This window comes from Hetaerina americana, unplaced genomic scaffold, assembly GCF_022747635.1.
Source record: "Hetaerina americana unplaced genomic scaffold, ioHetAmer1.1.p SCAF_19, whole genome shotgun sequence".
NCBI lineage: Eukaryota > Metazoa > Arthropoda > Insecta > Odonata > Calopterygidae > Hetaerina > Hetaerina americana.
Window position 1 is genome coordinate 1166202 of NW_027286752.1, and position 14082 is coordinate 1180283.

At 40.9% G+C, this 14082-nt stretch overlaps 2 non-coding genes across 2 annotated transcripts; one reads left to right on the top strand and one right to left on the bottom strand.

Moving 5' to 3' along the window:
- Window positions 1–722: 722 nt before the first annotated feature.
- On the bottom strand, window positions 723–795 carry TRNAF-GAA (transfer RNA phenylalanine (anticodon GAA)). The gene has a single exon. It is a non-coding gene; the product is annotated as a tRNA-Phe (tRNA).
- A 920-nt stretch (window positions 796–1715) lies between these two features.
- On the top strand, window positions 1716–1788 carry TRNAF-GAA (transfer RNA phenylalanine (anticodon GAA)). The gene has a single exon. It is a non-coding gene; the product is annotated as a tRNA-Phe (tRNA).
- The last annotated feature ends 12294 nt before the right edge of the window (window positions 1789–14082 follow it).

Here is a 14082-nt window from a genome sequence, read left to right on the forward strand (position 1 = left end):
TTGGAGTAAACATAATCGTACATGAAAGAGAATTGAAAATTAATTTTAATCGAATGGACAATGGGGATACTCGCTTGTTGGACATGACTTCTTCAAAGTTCGATTATCAATTATTAAGTCATCGATACCTTAAAGTTATGGGGCAAGTGTTTGGGATTCTCACGAATGAGGCTTAACCAAATAATCAGATAGTTCTCAGCATAGAACAGCGATATTAGGTTACAAGAAATTACAACAATTAGAGCAATATTATGACAAAAATATTTAACAATTTGTAAAGGGAACCAAACCGAAATCAAAGATAGGTTGAATCTCTCTAGTTTATTTTGAAACAGTTAAAATACTTCAGAATAGCAATATTTAAACTTTATGATTAAAGTTTCACTTTGTGGTACCTCGTTATAGTGAAATAAACTTATCAGAAGGGTTTTATGGATTTTTATAACTTTTACTAATAATGTATCGAATCTACATGAATGAAGCAATGGCTGAGTCAGGTATGGCAGAAGTAAAAGAAATGTACTAGGACACGGAAATGTCGAAAATGTTAGTGGCAAAAAGAAGGCAAGTTTGCTGAAATAATTAAAAGAGTGGACTTTGTTTAAGCCGAAAAGAAAGGAGTGAATGGAGTCCCAATGAGAAAAATTATTCAAATTCGTGACATTTTGCAGTAATAATGTTTCAAAGATGCTGATAAGCACCATTTTCCACAATAAAAAACATGCCGAAACCCGGGATTGAACCAGGGACCTTTAGATCTTCAGTCTAACGCTCTCCCAACTGAGCTATTTCGGCTGATAAGTAAAATCATTGTTTTGAGAAACCAAATCGGACGCAATTAATGTCCATGGGTTACGGTTTGACGACAATTTAGGAAAACCCTTAGTTGTATTTGTTCCTCAATGGGGGAGCCATGCGGTGTAGATCCAAGGAATTAAACATGGTCCACCCCATATCCGACTGCAAAAGTTACTTCTACAAAACCCAAATTTTTATGCACCAGATTAGGTTCCAGAGGATTATCAGCAGAAAAATGTAAAGGTATAATTTCATAATTCCTGATTATTATTCTATATCTACATCTAAATAATACCCCGCAAGCCGCCGCAAGGGCGTGTGGCGGGGGTGTTAGGTCACCAACCGTAAAAAGGTTATTCTTCATTCTAAATAATTTTTTGAATAATTCTACCAGTTTTTCTTCAAAGCATTGCATACTTCAGCTCTTCGTTATTACCACCATTCTTGGCCCATAATTACTATTGAAGGAAATATATAGTATAAAAGGATATTTCAACAGTTGTTTTGAAAACCATTTAAATTTAAGGGTAACGTCCCTCACAACGGAAAAAGTGTAACATGAACCAATCATTTATTGCCATCGTCATCTGGTAAACGTATCCACAAGTTACCCGGGGAGAATGATGTCGGAAGGAAACGGTGATCGCAGTCATTTTATACCGATCCCTCAGTTTTTTCAAACACGACTGACGGGGAGTTTGAGACGCATAGTCTCGGCCTTGGCTTTACTAGTACCACAAGTCTGACCGGAGGCCGCTTAAAAGCGGCCTGAAAAGATGAATTACGGTACTGATGGAGGGTGAAAAGACTCTTGCGACAATTTGTTCTGGCATCACTTCCAAGAGAGTTGACTAAATTTGAGTTATGGACATTAATGTGTCCGTTTTGATAATTTAAAACGTGCAAATATGAAATCAGCCGAAATAGCTCAGTTGGGAGAGCGTTAGACTGAAGATCTAAAGGTCCCTGGTTCAATCCCGGGTTTCGGCATGATTTTTAATGTGGAAATTGGTGTTTACCAGTATCTTCGAAAGTTTATAGCTGCAAAATGTCACGAATTTGAACAATTTTTCTCAGTGGAACCCCCTTAACTCCGTTTTTTCGGCCTTAAACAAAGTCCTCTCATGACTCTCCATTCTCGGGATTGTTTTTTGGACAACAGTTGCTTCGACCTGAAGACGCTCGTTGGAACACGGGCGAAACTGTTGTCCAACAAACAACTTACGTGGTGGTATCCCGAGAATGGAGAGCCATTCATCTGAACGCCGCGGAAATCTTCGATATAATTAAGTACTCTCATTTTTAATTATTTAAGCAAAGTTGCCTTCTCCTGGCCACTAATCTTTTCAACAATGCCATGCCCTAGTACACTTCTTTTACTTCTGCCATGCCTGACTCATCCATTGTTTCATTCACGTAGATAAGATACCTTATCAGTAAAAATTAGAAAAATCTACAAAACCCTTCTGATAAGTTTATTTTATTCGTATGAGGTATAAGGTCCGGACCTCTGACAAATTCCAAAGAAACTGCGGGAGATGCCGCAACCGGACCTCCTCACCTACCCGTCATCTAAAAGTTTTCTCTAACCCATTCTCAGCATTCTTACTTAAAGTTCCTGCCATCGATTCCCCATTCTTAATTAATGCAATTCTTTTTATTCCCCTATGAATTCGTCCACTTTCATCAAAAATATTCCTCACACAAGCTTATTATAAGACCTGAAGATGACTCAAAAAGTCAAAACCCAAATCATATCAATAAAATATTAGTGAAAATAAGTGTTTTGTCTAATCCTTTTCCAACCTGAAAAGTTACCACAAAGTGAAGCCTTTTAATTTACGATTTTTTCAATAAAATTAAGGCTTGATAAAACAATATTTTGGGGTACTTAGAATTAAAAAAAAATTTAATCCCTGACCGCGGTCGTATACAGATCCCTTAACTTTCTCGGGTAATAAGACATCTTAATCTGTCATTTCAATTCTTGATCATGTGGATATGGATTATGGAAGAGTGAAGGCACGCAAGAATTCTGATGCTATCGGAATCTAGAGTGAACAGGCTACAAATATTTTACATCAACATATGAATAAGAGAAACCTATCCGCAAGATGAGTACCGCGATTTTTCACATATTGCCATGTTGTGGCATGTACCAAGGCCGGTTAGTAGCTGTTTCAGCAAAATTCGCACGATGCAATGCGTCGTTCCGTCACTGTAGACGATACATGGATATGAGTATAACCACATTCGCTATGGATACACAACCGTAGTTACAACCCTGAAACCAAGGAACAATCCAAGCAACAGGTTGGCAGTTTGGAGGCTGCAACAAAGAAAGCAAAGACTGTTCCTTCAGCCCGGAATACTATGGCGGCGGTTTTTTTTGGGATTCAAAAGTAGACATATTCATTGGCTATTCTCAAAAGGGCCATACTATCACTAATATTTGCTATAAATCGTAATTAGATCGTTTAAAAACCGAGCTACATGAAAAAAATCCAGGATTGGGTCACAAAAAGTCCTTTTCCATTACGAAAAACACTCAAGCTCACTTCTCTGAAGTTGGCCATTGCCGTAAAAAAATTGATGAAGTTACGAACTCTTCCGTGGTCCGCCGAGTCTCCATATTTGCCTCCCTTGGACAACAACCTACTCTGCAACATGATAGATGGTTGGCTGGAATGAGGTCTTATTCAAGCAAAGCTGAAAAAATGTTTATTTTGCAAAGTTGGGACAATTGCATTATTTATAAGCAAACTGGAGCAGCGTTGGACAAAATGTCTAAGCCTACTACTAATCTCATATCCAAAGTGATAAAAATATCTATTCATCTGTAACATTGGTGCGTCCCCCTTCCTCCAATGGGTCCGATAGCCGACCCTGGAGAACGTCATGCGGCTGTGCTTTTTCCGAACAAATTTGCTCGACTCCACAGGGTGATCTAATATACGAGTATGTTGTATTGGAATAGGGAAGAAACTTTCCACCAGACCGATGGAAAAAGAGAAATCTCTCATTCTGCCAAAGTTCGACCTAAATCGACATTTCACATCTACATCTACTGTATGCTTAAGGACATCTATATAATGAGCACGATTAGTAAAATTTCAACCTTAAATTTTAAGATATCATCTTCATATTGTACAAATCATAATTTGTCATAAAACGCATGACACTATCATGCATTGAATTCTCAACCCCAATGAGCGTTTTGACAATGGTTAAGACGACTGTAGAAAATTTATATATTTTTATAATAATTATAAAATCTGCAGTCAGCGATTCTGGGGTGACACTTTTCTTATTTTTTCCTGGAAAAACTAATTGCTTGATTTATCAGACATGCAACGTTACCACAAATGTGAGATTAACAACTTAAAAGTACTATTTTCACGAATAACCCCAAATATAATTGAGAATGAGGAAATTCTTTTGTAATTTATGTTTATTGGCGTAAGATTTTTCTTTACTTTCTTGATGGTATCATTTTTCATTGAGTTCACCTTATTATTTCAATATTTTAATATGCTACTCAACCATTATGTTTCAACCACAATGATGCCATTTATTTATAGGCGCATGATGTATTGCGTTGAATCATATGATACGAATCTGTCAGAGGGATTTCTGATTCCATCATAATAATTCTTAATAAATCTCCGAATGAAAATTATTTATACAATAGCATATCTTTGGCTCTAAAAAAATATCTAAATCGAATTACTCAAGAGGAAGTGGAAGAAAAGTTAAGTTATCCGTTCTAATGTCCAGTAATGCAAGACTATATTGCAGCCTATAGGCTCTCTTGCAAAATTTCCCATTTGATATCTCATTGCTGGCTGTTCCTCCTATATCTAATTTCATGGGAGATTTCGACGCATGAGACTTCTTCAGAGCTAGGGGACAACTAAATGCGATGTGGCAGGCCTCACTCCGATGTAATCCGCACTGTTCAATAGTGAAATTTAAATTTCGTCGGCCCCAGCAGCAACCATTCCAGAGAACCTGTGCCATCCTCTCACTTCCCAGAAACTCTCTCCTACCACCTCTCCCCTCTACCCCCGTATTCCCATTTCCACTTCCACAGCACCCTATCTCTTTTCCGTACCCCGCGCCACAAATCTCTCTCCAACCCTTAACTAACTGCTATCTCATCTCCGCCGTGGTCCCACGGAGACGTTACCGCACCCCCTTCCACCACGGGCCCCTCCTACACGGGCGCCCTACGGCATCCGACCCGCGCACCCTTCCCTCCCTCCGGAGAGGGGCAGCGTACCACGCGCGCGCGCCACACAGCTCGTGCCCCAAGCAGCTCCTACCGCCACCCCCACACACATACATCCCCCACCAAAACACCCCTCCATCCTCCAAACACCCCCTCCAGAACCAGGGAGTCCCCCGCGGACCCTCCAACCAGCGAACCCCCCGCGGATTTCACTTCCTCTCGCTCCTTGCGCCCCTCCTCCCTCCGAGGAAATACGTCGGCTCCTCGCAGAGCTGCCAACGGAACGGCGATCGATCCCCATCGGAATTCCTCTACCTGCCGTGAGCTTAATTTTCACAGTCGGGGAAGTTAGTTCAAGAGAGTAAATCGATGAAGGTATTAGTAATGTTTGACGGTCAAAAGAAGTTTGTAAGACCTGAGCCCTCAACTTTATTCTAAACTGTTTGCATTGAAATGAATGATAAGTGTTCACTTGGGTCATCCTGATATTATAATGGTTATAATGCAATTCTGATCAAAGTGAAATTGAAACATGGAAAATAATAAATAAACGCATAGGAAATATTTAACCTTAAATAGGAATAATGTATATTCATGTTAAGTATTTCCTGCCCATAACGTACATTTAGGACCAAACATCGACTGATATTTTTTGAATACGTAAACTTTATTTGTTAATGGTCGATAATAAATGACCAGGAGTAATTGTATATTATTTGTTCAGAATACCTGTCTCCCCTTTACAATTAAGTTGTGTAATGAAACGGATTTTAAGACACAGCTGGGTTACATAACTATACTTGTATGTTGAGCATGAGCCTTATGTTGTTACACTCGGCCTTCTGGATAAAATAAGAGAGATTAAAACCGCCACGCATAGATCCATATTCTCGGTCTTCCCTCGCGCGATATCTAATCATAATAAAATCAAGCCCAAGAGCCCAAAAACATTAAATCAACTTGAATACTAGGATCGGGTGAATTAATCAGGCGCAATACTTATTGCTCAATGTATTTATTGGCACATATGAGCACGGGGGTTGAATATGAGCTATTGTGTTCAGTACGCATGAAATAATATTTCTGTATCCCACTCAGCGACTTGCAGGGCATTGTGCAGATGTAAATGTACGAGATACTATGGGAACCTACCGACAGGCCAAAAATGGCTTGGCAGGATGAAGTTAGCAGATCATCATACGTTTCTTCTTGATTTATGATTTTACGATATTAGGACTGTAATATTACAGATACATATAGGGAAATAAGTTCTTCAATTCCATGGATGCTAAATGCTTTAATAATATACCATCTCCGTGTAGCAAAGAAAAATTGTAAAAAAATAAGTAGCATGAAATAAACAATGAAGTACAAGAATGTGTCATTAAAAGCCTTAGATAATGCACACCTATGGGAAATTCAATAAGGTTCAACGGAGAAAATAAATTTACAAGTAGAATTTATTATTGAATATTTATGTGCATACTGATATTTTTCTACTTCTCCAAAGATGTCCAGTGCTGATTTTCTTATATGCTAATTACTATTTTGAAATATTTCAAATAGTTTCAATTGCTAATTTTTATTTCAATATTTATTGAATATTCTCCTGACCAACAGGTAATTATAATTATTAACTATGGCCCATACTGATATTTTTACTACACCGCAATCCCTATCTAATAATGTCACTATGTGGCTTAATTAATAAATATTTCATGATAATTTTCATTGGTATTAATATCTTTTGCAGAAGGATCTAATTTGTATTTAATGATAGTAGAAAATTAACCGAATAAACAGTTTTAGCATAACAAGCGGTGTAAGCAGGTCAGGGTTGCGGTGGGACTCCCATTGGATCTTTTTTACATTAAGTATCTACGTAGAATATTAGGGCATAACCTGACAAGAGGGTTAATAACCTCAAATAGAATAAATTGTTTTTACAATGCTTATCACTCGTCCAGTTTTACATTACATTACTTTTAAAGTGGAATACGGGTCATGGGCGAAAATCAAACACATGGAATCCGCATAAGTCGGCATGTGTGCCTTATTGAACTGAAATCATTGCCAAGTATCTCAATGACTATTATCATGAACTTTCCTAAGGCAGCTGCCAACTTTAAATGAATACTTTAAGTACATGAGAGCAGGCATTCTCACTGCCAGGGGGGATGAGATTTCTCTCGCGTTGGCAACTCTCTCCCTCCCGCCCACCGGAGCACGCACCTGACTTCTCTGTTAAACGCTTTTGGGCGTGTGCACCGGGGGGTGGGGGGTGCGGAGCGTGTGTCTTTCGTGTGTGTTCTAGCAACTCTGGTCTGGACAGTGGTCATTACAGGGAGGGGGAGTCGGCGACCACCCCCTCCTCCCGACTCCGACAATGGCTCCCAAGTTAAAGGAATCGCCCCTGCTTCAAGGAGGCACGAGAGCCTCCATTGAACACGTGCCGGGTGAAACGACTTCCGCACCCCCCGCCCGCACCCACCGAAGTCCGCCCCCCCGCGCTCTCCTCCGCTTTGTCACGCTCTTCACTCATTCCCTGCCCTCCCCGCCCGCCTCCATTCCGCCACCCTCTTCCCTTTTCTCCCATCTGCCCCTCGTCTGGACTAGTGAACCTCCTCATTCCTTTCGGCTCTTCATTTGCTGTCCTTTCGGGACACTTGTCTCCTCGAATTTGCTGCAACAAAACGGTTATTCCATTACGGGCACATTAGAGCACTGACAAAGCAACATGATTTCATCCTCAAGGGATGCGGAAGGATTCATCGAAATAGAATGCAAGTGATTTTTCAAGACGATTCCACTGCAGTCTAATCATATCGAGAAGGTTTCACTCAGGTCTCTTTGTTTACTCATTTGCAATTAGCTAATTCAGAAATAGCATCGATTACTCTTTCCTTCCGCGGGGATAAAAATAATTACAGTGAATGACGCTCATCAGTTTTTAACTAGAGACTTGCGATAAAACGAAATCATTTATTTATTTGTCCTGAATTTAATTTGACACTTTATAATTTTAGGATTGCATGTACTAGGGATGAGTGGAGATACAAAATTTGTAATTACGTAATTGAAACCTGGATCCCTCGCGGGCGTCAGTCATACTTCATGAAACTATTTATGATTACATTGTAAATTGACCCTAATGATGACCAATAGAGTATCTCCATCAAGCCATTCATAAATGAACTCACGAGAAAGTCCCCCGAGTGGCTATGGGATTTAAAACTCGCGACCTATTTCAGTCAAGTTCCAACTGACAACCTTCCAAAATCTTGTCGTATGTTTTTGAAAGGAAAAGAGGAACACCAGCCGAAAGCTGTGAGCAAACGTCTTTCCAGGAGGAAGGAAAATCACACCCATCACTGGATTCCCAAGAGGGTGCATCAATTCCCGCCGTTTTAAAAATAAACCCATATCTATTTCCATTTCATTCACGCAAAACGAGACCGTACATTCAACCATCCGTTGAAAGGAGCAGGAAAGGGGAGGGAGAAGGAAAAAGCATCTCCGGAGGATGAGAGCTGTAAGTGTTACGCTCTATCCGTCACCAGGGAGACGGAGAAGACGGAAGGGTATCGTATTGCCGGGCGTTCAAGAAAAAGGTCGTAGGCCAAGTCAACGCATCTGGCGAGGAGATTAAACAGCGTTCGGGTGAGAAGTTGAGGAGGGGCGGAGGAGGGGAATTGTGAAGAAAGTGGCCGAGGGGTGTGGGGGCGAGAGATGTGTTCACGGGCCGGAGGCAGGAGGAGGAGCAGCGGGGGTAAGATGATCTCTTTAGGATTTGGAGTCGAAGATGGCGTCGACAGGGTGGGCGGGAGAAGCGGCAGAGGAGTGATCGGAACGAGGATTGGATGTGATTGGTTGGGAAATGAGGCATGGGCATACGCTAATTGGGCCCCAGCGGCGGCCTGTTAATGTCTAATCTCCGTGAAAGCAGTTTTTTTATTCCAAGACGGAGGATATGCTTATGCGGAACAACATAGTGATGAAAGTGAAATGATCAACTGGATTTCCTACGATTTCCTATTATTTCTCATATCCCCAATCTGGAAGCGCAACTGAGACATGACACTGCACCAATCACCGCGGTAATATATTTCAATGGAATCTCGGCGATCCAAGAAGAAATAACCGAAATTAATTCGTCCTCATCATTGGGAGTCTGCTTACATCAGGTAGATTTGAACGTTTTCTAAACATGTTTACATAGTATCTTCGTGATACCAGAGCCAAATATTGCGTCAGCCTGGCGTGCTGTCTGGCCTGATAGTACTAAGCTTAAGCTCTCTGCCATTTGCTTTGATCATTCCAGCACCAGCTAAATACTATTCAGCCAAAAAGATGAACAATCACACAGTTCAAGAAGCTGAGAATGAGTACCCAGAGTGGTACCCCGGAATTGTACTCGGCCCCACCGGACAGTAGTCCCAGTAGTATTTACCCTCTAGATCACCACGTTCCATTTTAGAAATGTAATGAAAGTAATTAAATATTATATCTATTCTGTCTATTGTATTTTACCTATTCCATGTAATAAGTATGAACACCTAAAGCAAGAAAAATTTATTTATCAATGCAAAATTAGGCATTGTCAGACAGCCATCCGTCCTGAAGCTCTGTTTATATGTAGTCGAATAAGTAGTGTAATAGCCATAATAAGGACAGAATTCAACAAGTGAATGACATTAGCGGCGAAAAAAGTTTGAGAAAAAAATTCAGACCTCGACTGCCGGAAGATGACTTATGAAAGGCAAGGAGCCAAGAAAACTGCACAATCAGGTGTAAAAGAAACTTAAGACTCCATCAGAAAAAAATGAGCTACATATCTCATGCATATCTACCGAATGGGCGAGGGATGACTTAACAGTAAAATATTAATTTTTTTTGAGAATAGGAAAACAAAGTTACGCTAGTTTATGAGACATGCAGGAAATGGGATTGCAGGAAACAAAGGTGCGCCATAGGTCACCAAGGGTTTCCGAGATAAAACGTATTCCAGGATCCAAATAACAAGGAGAAAGAATAGGAGGATAGCTCAGAGTGAAAGAATGAAGATCAAGGAAGAAAGAGGAAGATCAAGGATGGGAAATTCTGATTCATATTAACATAGTCCATAGCCGATCGAAACGAAAAACCTTTTTTTAGACGAACAAAACATTTTATAGATAAACCAAGCTAGCAGTTTTTGTGATGATTAGGCAAGCCATGGGCTTAACTTACTCTCTTCGATACTATTCCCCAACCTTTGGTTATTTTTAGGAAGGATAATGCAGCAGGAGGTACAAAATACACTTGCAACATTCATATATATGTACTGTGCTCATCAATGGACTTTAATCTATCTGCACACAAGTAAACCTTTCTTTTTCTGCAAATTTTCATGGTAAGATGAGGTAAAGGTTTCATTTTTGAAGTTGCATCTTGTATTAACTTGAGTTTCCCTCAGGTATTAGTATTTCCTCCAGTATTTCTTATACCCCATTGGTTGACATTGACGGTAACATTCTGTGCGTGGAATTAGTACTAATACCGAGAGAGACGAAAAATTTCTCTTTTCATCCGTAGATAAAATATTTTGACACGATGCAATGAACCAACGAATTTTCTGATCCCTAGGACAACTAATTGAGATATTATCCTTCCTGAAACTTTCAGAAAAGGAAAAAATACTCCCTCACGAGAGACCACCCACCTCAAACGAAGACCGTGAAAACAGACAACAGAGAACGCCCCTGTTCCCACCGATGAAGAAAGGAACGAGAAGATGAAGAAGCACAGGCGGGCGAGCAGCCTCACGCAGAGATATTCACGACGGCGGCGGCGGAGGGCATATGCGACCCCGGCGAAGTGGATGGAGGAGGACCGGCGATGTGAACAGCAAATTTTGAGGTATCTCCACCCGACGGCACAAAACGGAAACGAAGCCATAAAAGAGTAAGCGAGGAAAGGGGAGAAGAAAGAGGGGGCGTGAAATAAACGGCGAGGCAAGGACAAAGGGGAAAGGGTAAGAAATGGGAGGCAGAGAGGGAAAGGATCTTCCTTTCGGGGACAAGCATAGTCTTTCGGAATGGGAGCGTCAGGCATTTCGGGAGACAGGGTAGAATCTTCCCTTGGAATAAAAGGAGGTTTATTCTTCCTCCGTGACATGTAATACTAAGGCGATGAGATATAAGTTTTCCCGGGGGCACGGACGAGGAGCGGGGGAGGGGGACGTGGGACAAAGACAGGGTGCGTAGGTGGCAATGGGAGTCGAAGAGGAGGAAGAAAGGGACCCTTGTTGGGTGCAGCTCCCCCAAGAAGAATGATGCGGGAAGGGGCGTACGAATGGGAGGGAAATAAATACGTTCGACCGCGGTCCCCCTACACGGAGGGCCACGAGTGAGAAGGAAACGATCGATCCTTCATCGCGGTGAGACACCTATTCGAAGGGATTTGTGAAGCGAGGAGATTTCCATTAGTGAGGCCTTTGAATGATACCTCAAGGAGGGGGAGGCGACCCGTGAGCAAGCCTTCCGAGGGAAAGAGGGCAGTGGAAGGAAGGAATAATCGTTGACAAGGAGGAGGTTGCAAATTCAAAGTCCATTCCCAATCTCTCATATGCTTCCTCTTAAATTTGTTTTCGAACACCAATGTTTAAATATTGGTTCTCTTTACCTGGAGAGCAAATTAGATTATGCAGGAGTAAGATTTATACGAAAGCCTATAAAAATGAATATTACGCCAAGAAAAAATTAATTACGTCCCATAACTTCCAAAGAATAAGAAACCACCGTTACAGTGTGGATAGGAGTAAAGGTAACTTAAAAATGCATGTTACTAATATTCGCATTATGATGAAAATAAGTTTTCAACTTTGTTTTCATCATAATAGCATATTCCACCATATCAGACATGATACTATATTAAATGTTTGCATGTATTAAGAAAAAAGGCATGCAGGACCTTGAAATCGATAAAAGGAAACCAACGGTAATGAACCTCTCAATAAAGTGGAAGGCTGAGGTAAAGATTCAAATTATGAGGGACAAGCTCGAGCAAGAAGAACAATTCACGTTATTTGAAAGTGCTATAGACGAAGGTGGAGAAAGTAGTTGCGACATTAAAAGAAGAATTGCATTATGCAAAGAAACTTTTACGATAAAGGAGGAGTTGACCTCAAGGATCTTAAATAAATACAAAGAAAACACAAATTAAGGTTATGACAGAGAGCATGATTTTGCATAATTCTGAAACCTGGTTATTGGGACAAGAAGGATAAGAAGCATACTTATAGAAACATACGCATAGAAGGATAGGCTTTTGAGAAATGGAAGATGAGAACAATGGCAAAAGAAGATTGCGCGGAAAGGAAGAAAATGAAGAATGCTGGGCGTATATGTAATGGAAGAGGTGAGAGAGTTGGAAGGTTTTCAAGGAATACAGGAAAATTGCATGCACGGCATTTTGTGTGACAATGGAATTTCATGTTGCAGGCTTTATTTAGAGAAAACATCCCATATTCATGAAGTTGAAAACACTTTGCTGAGTACCTTATGAAATCCTTACTTTATCAGAATACAAATAGTTTCAGGTACATGCACCTGTAGATTCCTTAGTGGGTGAAACTAGTTTTGCACCGTCAATATAGCATTTTTATGCATAAACTAGGAACTCGTTATTATATCGTTGGCGCTAGAGCATTGAAGTCTGTAGAAGGGATGATATTATAGGGCAAGAGGGATAGAGATAAGAAAAGTGTATGATTTTTGGACGAAATGAAAGAAGGTAGAAAGTATTTGAAGTTTAATGTAGTTTAAGAATGGCGAATCACAATTTAGATTCATGGTATGTAGAGGCATGTTAGGCCGGACTTGTACTGTAGCACTGCTTAGTGCAACACATCAAGTTCTAGTTCTACTTGTCCATCAAAGTCTACTTTGACAGGTAGAATATTGTTGTAATAATAACAGGAAGTTAGCTCTGATGGCGTACTTGAGGACCGCCGTTTTGAAAGAGATAAAAAGGTATTAGGTGGGCGCAAAGGAAATCAATTTTAGCATTCGTGAAGAATTTAGCTACAGGTAAAAAACTCGACAGAGAAATTCAAGTTTTTGTGTTTCTTGACTGCCATTAGTGTCAAATCAATACAGCTTATTATAACAATTTTTAATCGATCTACTTTAATCGATCACGTCGTGACTGCAGGTGTGTGTCGCCTCTTTAATAGGTAAGCAACATTTTCAATTGTTCAAGTATTATGCTTATTTTTGGTAAGAGCTATTGCATTATGATTTAAATAATAGTGTTTGACTTGAATAATGTTTCTTCCCCACCGTAATTTCAAAATTAAATAATACGCAGCCAATCGACACCCGGGGAATATTCACGCAAAACAATGTTTGCGTTCACGAAGTGTACATCCCCCGAAGCTTTTCAATCACACAATTTAAATTTTACCAGTTCAAAGTGTTCTCATTCGTGACATACTAATGTCTCTCGTATACGACTACATCCACCCGAATTGGATTCAGTTGTTTCTCCTCTTGACGTAGACGTCTCGTTTTTTTCTCCATGCCGGGATATACGTGTATGTTTCCGAGCTTCTTGGAAAAGAGACGTAAAGCGGACGAAGGTGGGGAGGAGAAAAAAATGAAGAGAGGAATGATGGGAAGAAAGAAAGGGAAAACTCTGCGTCTGGAGAGGCAGGTGAGGAAGCGAAGGAAGACGTATCCTTCCGCTTCTGGTGCGGAGGAGCGAGGGATGCATGCCGGGGGAGAGGCGGAGGGTGGGGCGCAAGGTGCAAGGGCGCGCGTAGGGATAATACGTATAGGTGAGCGTTATGCCGGTGCCCAAGCCGCGTGCGGGTGGTTTACGAGGATTTTCTCTCAACGAGCGGAGCTCTCGCACGGACCCCGTGGGCATAAAAGAGGAAGGGCAAACATTGAGGGCGATGGGGGTGGAGGCGAAGGACGGCGAATAAATGGGTCCATTCCGGGAAAGAGAGGGGTGAGGCCGTGAGGAAGTGACCGGAAAAAAGAGGGTGGGAGGGACGGGAAAAATGCTTA